Source organism: Camponotus vicinus, unplaced genomic scaffold (assembly GCF_025532165.1).
Source record: "Camponotus vicinus isolate PSW18456_S1 unplaced genomic scaffold, iyCamVici1.0 SCAF_7, whole genome shotgun sequence".
Taxonomy (NCBI): domain Eukaryota; kingdom Metazoa; phylum Arthropoda; class Insecta; order Hymenoptera; family Formicidae; genus Camponotus; species Camponotus vicinus.
In genome coordinates, this window is record NW_028141979.1 from 19,261,645 (window position 1) to 19,271,406 (window position 9,762).

The following is a 9,762-nucleotide window of genomic DNA, read 5'->3' on the forward strand; positions in this document are numbered from 1 at the left end:
TCCCGTATATTTTATTCCATCGATAATTATATTATCTTCCATGTCCACATCGAAACGTTTATCACCGAGCATCATTCCTTCACTGGTAAATTTAACACCGTAGACGTAATCCATACTCTTATTTTTATCAACACTCATGATAGCTCCTATATATTTTTGCGCTAGTGGACCAAAATAATCTCGGAACGTTTTCTGACCTTCGGACGTTTCTAATTCGTGTCGGACCGATGTTACAAACGAATCGGGCGTGGTCTCGTAAATTTCTTCGACGGACGGGGATGGCATTGTTTGACGCGGTTGTACTTTTATCGGAGTAGAAACAGTAGCCATATTAGAAAATTGTTTCCTTCGTTTTGATCGATTCGGTGTCGAATATATCGGCGAATCGTTTATCGGCATATTTATCCGTGCTCGCTTTATTCCTTGCTTTGACTCTTTTATTTTTTCCTCGTGCTTCTCTTCAAACGTCAAACTCAATGGTTCAATTTTCGGCGCATCAGATTCCACAGTATTTTCGACAAGCTGTTTTAAAGGTTCGGTAATTGGCTTAAATTGTCTTTCCAATGCAACGTCTTCCTCCATTTTACCAGTTTTCAAAGCGTGATATTTTTTGCGAATTGATTCGCTCATTTTTGCAATCTCTCTCGCAATCTTTTCACGATCACCGTTCATGATGCTCGATCGATGTGTCGATGACGACTGATCGCTTTACGGTATCGCGAAATCGTTAAATCCTCTTCTATATCGTCCATTGATCAACGTGTTGTCTTTATCAATGACTACGAAGCCATATTTGCGTTGCCAACATTTCTGACACAATGCGCGGAAATCGTCGTAAGACATGTCGGTATTTACATGATCGTTGTACACATGTTTCAAATTTGTGCCGTCTTGTTTAAATAAAATCAAAAGATTCGCATTGTCGCGTATAAGATGCTTAGGTATCTTGGCGTACGTTTGACAAAGATAGAAACAGTCGACGCTCGAGTGTCGACCCATTGCAAAGTACTCTCTTATCGTATCTTGCTTGTCACATGCCACGTCATCAAAGATAAAGATGGAATTCGGAAGCGCCTCGCTCGGTGGAATGACATCGCTGTTATTAGAGAATGTGAAATAACCAATTTCGTCTATAGGTGCTAATAAATTTTCCAAGTATCTATATTTCGGTTGTTGAAGCGATTTCGAGTATACGTACGCGTTCTCGAAATGTACACCGTACGGACTTTCTATCAAACTAATCAACACGTTTGTCTTACCGCAGTTTGAAGGGCCGCAAACGATACCGCGTATAGTAGTCGGTAGCATGTTTCCATGCTTGCGTACTTTTTTCTCCGATATTAGTCTATCGTCGAAATTTGATACTTTGATTATCCGCGCTTGTCGCACGAACCGCATGTTTTCTCTTTCGAATCAATTTTGCGAATGATCACGAGGGGGAGACCTATTTATAGAGGTGTCTCAACTCGAAACCGCTCAGTATCAAAAATGTTTCTCCTTCTGTCGGATAACAGAGACATTCTCTGGCTTACCGCTGAACAACTGCAGTATATCCCAAAGATTGTTTTACTACAAAATTTTGGTGATTACGTGGAACGATTGTGGAACAAGCTTCCAGAATATACAAAGGCTGATTCGGAGGTTCGACAATATCGTTCGTGCATGCGACATTACAATCAGTCGTGGCAGCGAACACATATCGACGGTCCGCCACCGTTAATAAAAGATTGCTACGAATGTCAGCGAGAATCGTAAGAGGTAGCGGTCTCTTAAATCGTGCGATAAACGCGCTTCCCATCGAATTACATATTCCCGGTTATCAGTTTTGTGGCCCGGGAACTCGATTAGAGAAACGATTGGCTAGATGCGATCGAGGCATCAATCCATTGGACGCCGCTTGTCGCGAGCACGACATTGCTTACTCGCGAAGCAACGACCTCGGTCAACGACACGTCGCGGATCGCATACTAGCTGCAAGAGCGCGAGAACGCATTACCGCGAGGAATTCGACTCTTGGCGAAAGAGCAGCCGCTACGACTGTTTGGGCGGCAATGAAGACAAAGACAAAACTCGGCATGGGGATGAAAAAGCCATCGACGACAAAGAGGAGGAAAAAACGAATACTTCCAGTAGCGAAACGCGGTGGTATTTTACCACTTTTACCGTTGTTGGGAGTTGTCGGTTCTTTGGCCGGCGGTGCAGCGGGAATCGCAAAGGCGGTAAAAGATAGCAAGGCGGCGCAACGTCAGCTGGAAGAGTTGCAGCGTCACAATCGCGCTATGGAAGGTCGCGGACTTTATTTCGCTCCGTACAAGCGTGGACAGGGATTCTCAACAAAGTCTAAGAGAAAAAAAGAAACATCGAAAAAACATTGAAAATGTCTACGGGTGCGACAACTAACGTGCAATTGGAACAATTGGCGAAACGTATGCACATACCGTTCTTTAGAGGTGTTTTCATGCGCAATAATTTACCAATAAGCGGTGTACGACGAAACGAGAGCGGTATTGTCAATTTGGATGACGTTGATGGCCCCGGTACTCATTGGGTAGCGTACGCAAAGAGGGGAGATCGTGTCGTATATTTCGACAGTTTTGGAAATCTTCGACCACCTAAGGAACTTGTGCGATATTTCGGACGAGTGAAAATTGAATACAATTACGCATCTTATCAAAGTTACAATCAGAGCATCTGTGGACAGTTGTGTTTAAAATTTCTTCAAACAGTTGACGATCAATTTAAAGCCTAACAATCCATCGTCACGACTCAGTATTCGTTCGACATGTCACTGACACTTACGTTGACTGGCAGAAGCAGCGTTCTCGCTGTAAGCTATTTTCCCGCTATAGATTTGACCGATGCCGATTACGAGCTCGGATTAATGGATTTCGAAACTTATCATACGATTCCGAACGTAAATTTTTCGAATAATAAATTTTACTTTAGCAAAGACGACAAAGAAATTACGATTCCCGAAGGATCGTACGAATTACATGCTATAAATGACTATCTCAAACGCGCAATTTTGCAAGATGAACACCTTTCCAGAGATATTGAAAACGATTATGATGAGGAATATCCAATAGCGCTCCGCGCCAATCATAGCACGCTAAAGAGCGAAATCAAATGCGCCTACAGAATAAACTTTACCAAACCCGACAATGTAGGATCCTTGCTTGGATTCTCGTCGAATCGTATATTGCAATCTCGCAAATGGTATGAATCGGACGAACCGGTTAATATTATAAACGTAAATATTATTCGTATAGAATGTAACGTGACTACTGGTGCGTACAGCAATGGCATGCGCGTACACACGATACATGAATTTTCACCGAGCGTACCACCAGGATATAAGATATCGGAAACGCCGGCACAGATCATTTATCTGCCGATCATCGTACGGAGCATTACGGATTTAACGATACGTATTGTGGATCAAAGAGGTCGATTGCTCGATTTTCGAGGAGAGGAAATTACCGTAAGATTGCATATACGGCGGCGACAAACATAGTATGCTCGTGCTGAACGAAACGGAGCACGCGAGAGACAATACTTTTACGAGGGACAATACTATTGCAGTATCGGGTAATACTGCAATAATAAGATAGCCGTTAAGAAGAAGCTGAACGCGTTGAATCGTGAATTTTTAAAATCATTGGGATTCATTGTACGAAAAGAATGATTGATATTTTGAATATCGGAGGTGAGCCAGTCTTTGACGATCGCATCGTCAAGATTGAGACTCATACGTACAATCCGTACGCAAATACAACGCTTGGATACAGCGATGAGATACGAATACCTATACAACATCAGGATTTGTACACGTTACCGTGTGAAAGCTTTCTTTACATCGAGGGAAGGTTTAATGTGCGTAAAGCGAATGACGAAATGAAGGTTGTATTGGGAAACAATTGCGCCGCATTCATGTTTGATGAGCTTCGATACGAACTCGACGGAGTAGAGATTGATCGCAACAGAAATGTTGGAATAACTTCGACGCTCAAAAATTATGTCTCTCTAACGCACCAGAAAAGTATAAACTTGAAGAATGCTGCGTGGGATTTGACGTACAACGGTGACAAAAATTATTTCAACTATTGCGTATCGCTCAACATGTTGCTGGGATTTTGCGAAGATTATAAACGCGTTGTGATTAACGCTCGTCACGAATTGATTTTGATACGTTCGCGCAACGATAATAATTGTCTATTTGGACACCCATCGTCGGAAGCAGAGATTGAATTACTCAAGATACAGTGGCGTATGCCTCATGTAATATTGAACGAGATTAATAAATTGTCGATGTTGCGAATGTTGGAAAGCGGACGATACTTGAACATGAGTTTCCGATCTTGGGATCTATACGAATTTCCTCTGCTGCATAGCACGACTAAGCATTCGTGGATCGTGAAAGCTGCCTCCCAGCTAGAGAAACCACGATACGTGATCTTTGCACTGCAAACTGGTAAAAAGAATTCAGTGCCACAAGATGTTACATTGTTCGACGACTGCAAATTGACCAACGTTAAACTCTATTTAAACTCGGAATTTTATCCCTACGATGATTTAAATTTAGATTTTGAAAAAAATAGATTCGGCGTCCTATTCAACATGTACTCTCGTTTTCGCAAATCTTATTACGGATGCGATGATGATGCAACGCTATTAACCATTTCAAAGTTTCTACATTGCGGTCCTCTCGCGATCATTGATTGCTCGCGACAAAACGAGTCTGTCAAAACTGCTACCGTGGACGTGAGAATAGAGTTTGAATGCAGGGAAAATATACCGGCGAATACTACCGCCTACTGTCTGATCTTGCACGATCGGGTTGTCGAATATAATCCATTGACCAATGTAGTCCGCAAAATTACATAAGTCAGCAAATATCCCCTCCATTGCATATGATGAAAAATATAAAAGATTGAGATGTTTGACGATCGACATCAGTCTGCGATCGGATCTTGTCATCATGGCTCCGCCAACGTTTGTGGATCTACAAGGATTTATCGTTGGGAAAAATTTTGTCGTGAAGGAAGCTGCGGTTCTGAGAAAGGGATCCATACTTTCTCATTACATTTTTACATGTCCCGAACCATGGCACATGCTCACAAAATCTGAGAGATGTCAGGTTTTATGGCTGATGAAAAATCACCATGGATTATCGTGGAATGATGGACACGTTTCATATTGGAAATCGAAACGTTTAATTACGACAGCGGTGATGGGTGCAACGCGGGAGGATGATGATGCGTCACCTCTCGTGTACGTTAAAGGACACGAAAAACGGCAATGGTTAGCAGATATACTGGACAATGATGCGAGAAACGATGTGATTATCGAAACTTTGGATGCAGACTATGAGGATGTAGCTTCTTTAAATAAGTTAGATATTAAGAATACTGTACGTTGTGAAAATCATGTAAAAAATTGCGCTTTAGAAAATGTATTTAAGATTTATAATTGGTGGTTGAAACATCATGATTCATCGAATCCATATTTATAATAAATTGATGATGCAATATATTTTTATCGTCTTTCTTATTCTCTCCTTTCTTTCCTCATCTCTATCTATGTATGTGCGCAGTATCGTGTTTCCGTACGTGACACAGCTGCTGCAGATATTGTATTTCGATACTACATGGTGATACATTGTAATACATTTAAATATTTGATAATTGAATATAGTTTTGCGTTCGATAGTCGTTGATTTCCTTTCAACAGTTGTTCATTTCCGTTCGATGACCGTTCGATGACCGTTCATTCCCGTTCGACGAGCGTTCGTTTCCGTTCGATGACCGTTCGATGACTGTTCGATGAGCGTTCGTTTCCGTTCGATGACCGTTCGATGATCGTTCATTCCCGTTCGACGAGCGTTCGATTACCGTTCGATGACCGTTCGATGAGCGTTCGTTTCCGTTCGATGACCGTTCGATAGCCGTTCGACGAGCGTTCGTTTCCGTTCGATGACCGTTCATTCCCGTTCGACGAGCGTTTGATGACCGTTCATTTCCGTTCGATGACCGTTCAATTACCGTTCGTTTCCGTTCGACGGTCGTTCGTTTCCGTTCGACGGTCGTTCGTTTCCGTTCGATGACCGTTCAATTACCGTTCGATGACCGTTCGACGAGCGTTCGTTTGCGTTCGACAGTCGTTCGTTTCCGTTCAATGACCGTTCGACGAGCGTTCGTTTGCGTTCGACAGTCGTTCGTTTCCGTTCGATGACCGTTCGATAGCCGTTCAATTGTCGTTCGACGGGCGTTCGTTTCCGTTCGATGACCGTTCGAGCAGGGTTGACACATTATATTATAATGTTATATTATATCATGCATACTTTTGTCTTACGACGCGTTTTTGGTAAAGCGATAATGATACGTCCCTATTCTAAAGTTTCGTACTGAGACGACTGTCTCCTCACAAAGTAGCGATATGATAATATTAATATTATATTATATACCACGCTGAGTTTCATGGGACCGTACTTTTGTCTTACAACGCGTTTTTGATATGGTGATAATGCCACATCTCTACTATAAAATCTCGTGCCGAGACCTCGTTGCCTCGTCAGAAAGAGTTTAGAAGTGCGCGAGTCGTGAAGTACGTGTAAAAGTTAAAAAAATAATGGATCGCACAAACATCTACCCTGAGTGGAAGAGGAAATTTTTTGACATCTTATGTATAGTGTTGTTAAAATTAACCTTCTTATGGAATGTAAGTATTGAATGTATTATGATTATTTTATAAAAATTGTTAAAATTGTGTATTTATATTAATTATACTTTTTATGTAGTTCCAGGATGAAGTGGTGATTCCTGGATTCATTAATATTGAGCGTCGGCAATGGGTGCGGACGGTGCGTCGGGCTAAGAGAAACCACTTCGCTTATATGTGGGGCGACATCCCGGAGAGTCGCCAGGTTGAGGATATTTTTGACCTGCGGCGGCTCTTCGGGGAAGAGCCCTATGAAGAAATAGAAGAGGAATGGATACAAGAAGATTGGGCAATAGAAGAAGAGGAGCAAGAGGAGGAAGAGGAAAGAGAAGAGGAGGAAGAGGAGAATGGGGAAAGAGAAGAGGAGGAAGAGGAGGAGCAGGAAAGAGGAGTGGAGGAACACGAATGGATAGATAGATGTGTTTTTTATAAATCTTATCGTAATATACTTCTATTAACACCATTTTTTTTTCTGTTCCAGGAGCGGTCTCCCCCTAGCCCGGCGCACCCCCATCCCATTATATCTTTTATATATTTTTATTTTTTCATTTTATTATTATACAGGGCGATCCTGAAAAACGTTATGTCTTTAAAATGATGTATTCCTGACACCATTCTAAGACAATTTTTCCTTTACCAAAATTTGATTTGAAGCGTAGTTTTTGAATTATGAGCAAAAATAGTTAGTAAATCACGCGTCGGGTACAGAAGGCAGGCAGGAGCGGCGCGGCGTGCCGCGAGCGCGGGCGCAGCTGACCGCCCGACCGGTGATTATCACCACATGAGTCGCTAACTATTTTATCTTATAACATAAAATTATGCTTTAAATGAAATTTTGGTAAAGAAGAAAATGTTTTAGAATTACGTCAGAAATACGTGTTGCTTAAAATAACGTTATTTTAATAATGAAAAGTTGTTCCGGATCGCCGGCCGTCCGACGTTGCAATCAGCTGATTGCTACACGCGATGTGTGTATGGCGGAGTGTGTGCGTAAGAGAGAGAGAGAGAGAGAGAGAGAGAGAGAGAGAAAGAGAGAGAGAGAGAGGGAGGGTAGGAGGGACAGACATTCATACACACGCACGCACTTTTTTTCTCGCTCTCTTTCTCTCTTTTACGCAACACTCGTACACTCTCTCATTCAGTCTCTCACTCACACTCTCTCGGACACTCACTCACTCACTCACCTGCTTACTCACTTGCTCACTCTCCTTGTAGCAGCGTAGCGAATCTTCATGCTATGTATTGTTGTTATCTGCTGCACGGTTATGATTGCTAGAGATGCACGACACATCGAAATTTTTTCGATTATTAGTCTCACACTCGATTGACACAATACAGATTACACGATAACGAGTTTACTGTTTATTCACTCACTATTGATTTATCGATACCAAAAATTACTTTCAAAGAAACGCGAATGCAAACAGCACATGACTCGACGCGAAGCGACGGACCGCGGAGACTGCGCGACCACAAGAGTTATGTTGCCAGAAACGCGACACGCGACATCTAACAAATGACTTGCGCGTGGCGCGTGATTGACGCGAGATAAGACGAACGATCGGCTAAAACCTTCGCATTGCGAATGCGGTAGAAAACATGAAACGTATAATGACATACTTAAAAAATTAATTATTTATTATAAATAATAACTATTTCTAATAATAATTATTATTTTATAATTATTATTATTTTATTATTTTAATTATTATTATTATTATTATTATTTTAATTATTATTATTATTATTTTATAATTATTATTTTAAAAAGCATGTGTTGTACGTTATTACGTTTTCGAAATTATTGCATTCACGATGCGAAGATTTAAGTCAATCGCAAGAATAATGTAATTAAAATTACATTTGGAAAAATTTATTTTTATTCTGCTCACAATGAAATGTTCCAACGTGAAAATGTATTGGTCGCTCTGAAAAGAGCGGATTGATTAAAAAAAATTTTAAAGCAGATGCTCAAAATGCCCGCCATCCATCCTAATGCAAGCTCTCATGCGTTTTAATAAGTTTCTTTCGACGTTTTCCATTATTTCTTCGTCAATATTCCAAATAGAGAATCGTAATCTTGTCTCCAGATCTTCAATATCTTCGGGAAGCGTTTTATAAATTACTTCCTTGCAGTATCCCCATAAGAAAAAATCTAGAGGATTGAGATCCGGAGATCTTGCGGGCCAACGTATCGGGCCGTACCGACCCATCCAGCGTCCGGGAAAATTCTCGTTTAAGTAATTCGTAACGATCCTGGCGTTGTGTGGCCCAGCACCGTCTTGTTGGAAGATAATATCGTTTCTTTCAAATAATGGCACATCTTCTAAGAAATGTGGTAGATTTTCTGTTAATAAATCGACGTAGGTTCTTCCAGTTAAAATATCTGGAAGAATAACTGGACCAAGTATTTCAGTGCCCATTATTCCAGCCCATACATTAATCTTCCAACGAGTTTGAAAATTTCGAAATCGCGTGACTCTGGGATTTTCTTCGCTCCAAAAGTGCATATTATGCACATTAAAAATTCCTTCTTGTGTGAATAGCGATTCATCGCTGAATATCACACGAGAGGAATATCTGGGATCTCGATCGACGTTTCGCAGAAAATTTTCGCAAAACGTTCGTCTTGCAGGGTAATCTGCTGGTCGTAAATGCTGCACGCGTGTATAATGAAACGCGTGCAACTTTTCTTCTTTTAATATTCTTTGTACGGTTGTATAGGATAAATCATGTTCTCGAGCAACTACCCGAATACTTGTTTCGGGATTATCCTCGAAAGTACGTATGACTCTCTCCGTGTTCCGTACATTTCTAACATCGCGATTTCTCCCAGCGTCGTGTTTGTTCGGCAGGACACTGCCAGTATCATACAGTCTTTGAGCTGCTCTAAGTATGACGTTACCCGATGGATGTCTTCGGTTTGGATATAATTCGGCGTATCTTCTTGCAGCAGGGTTTTGCTGCCCGTGACACTCGCCAAGTGCCATCAGCATGTCATAATATTCTTGACTTGTGTACGCTGCCATATCTTCTTCGCGCTTA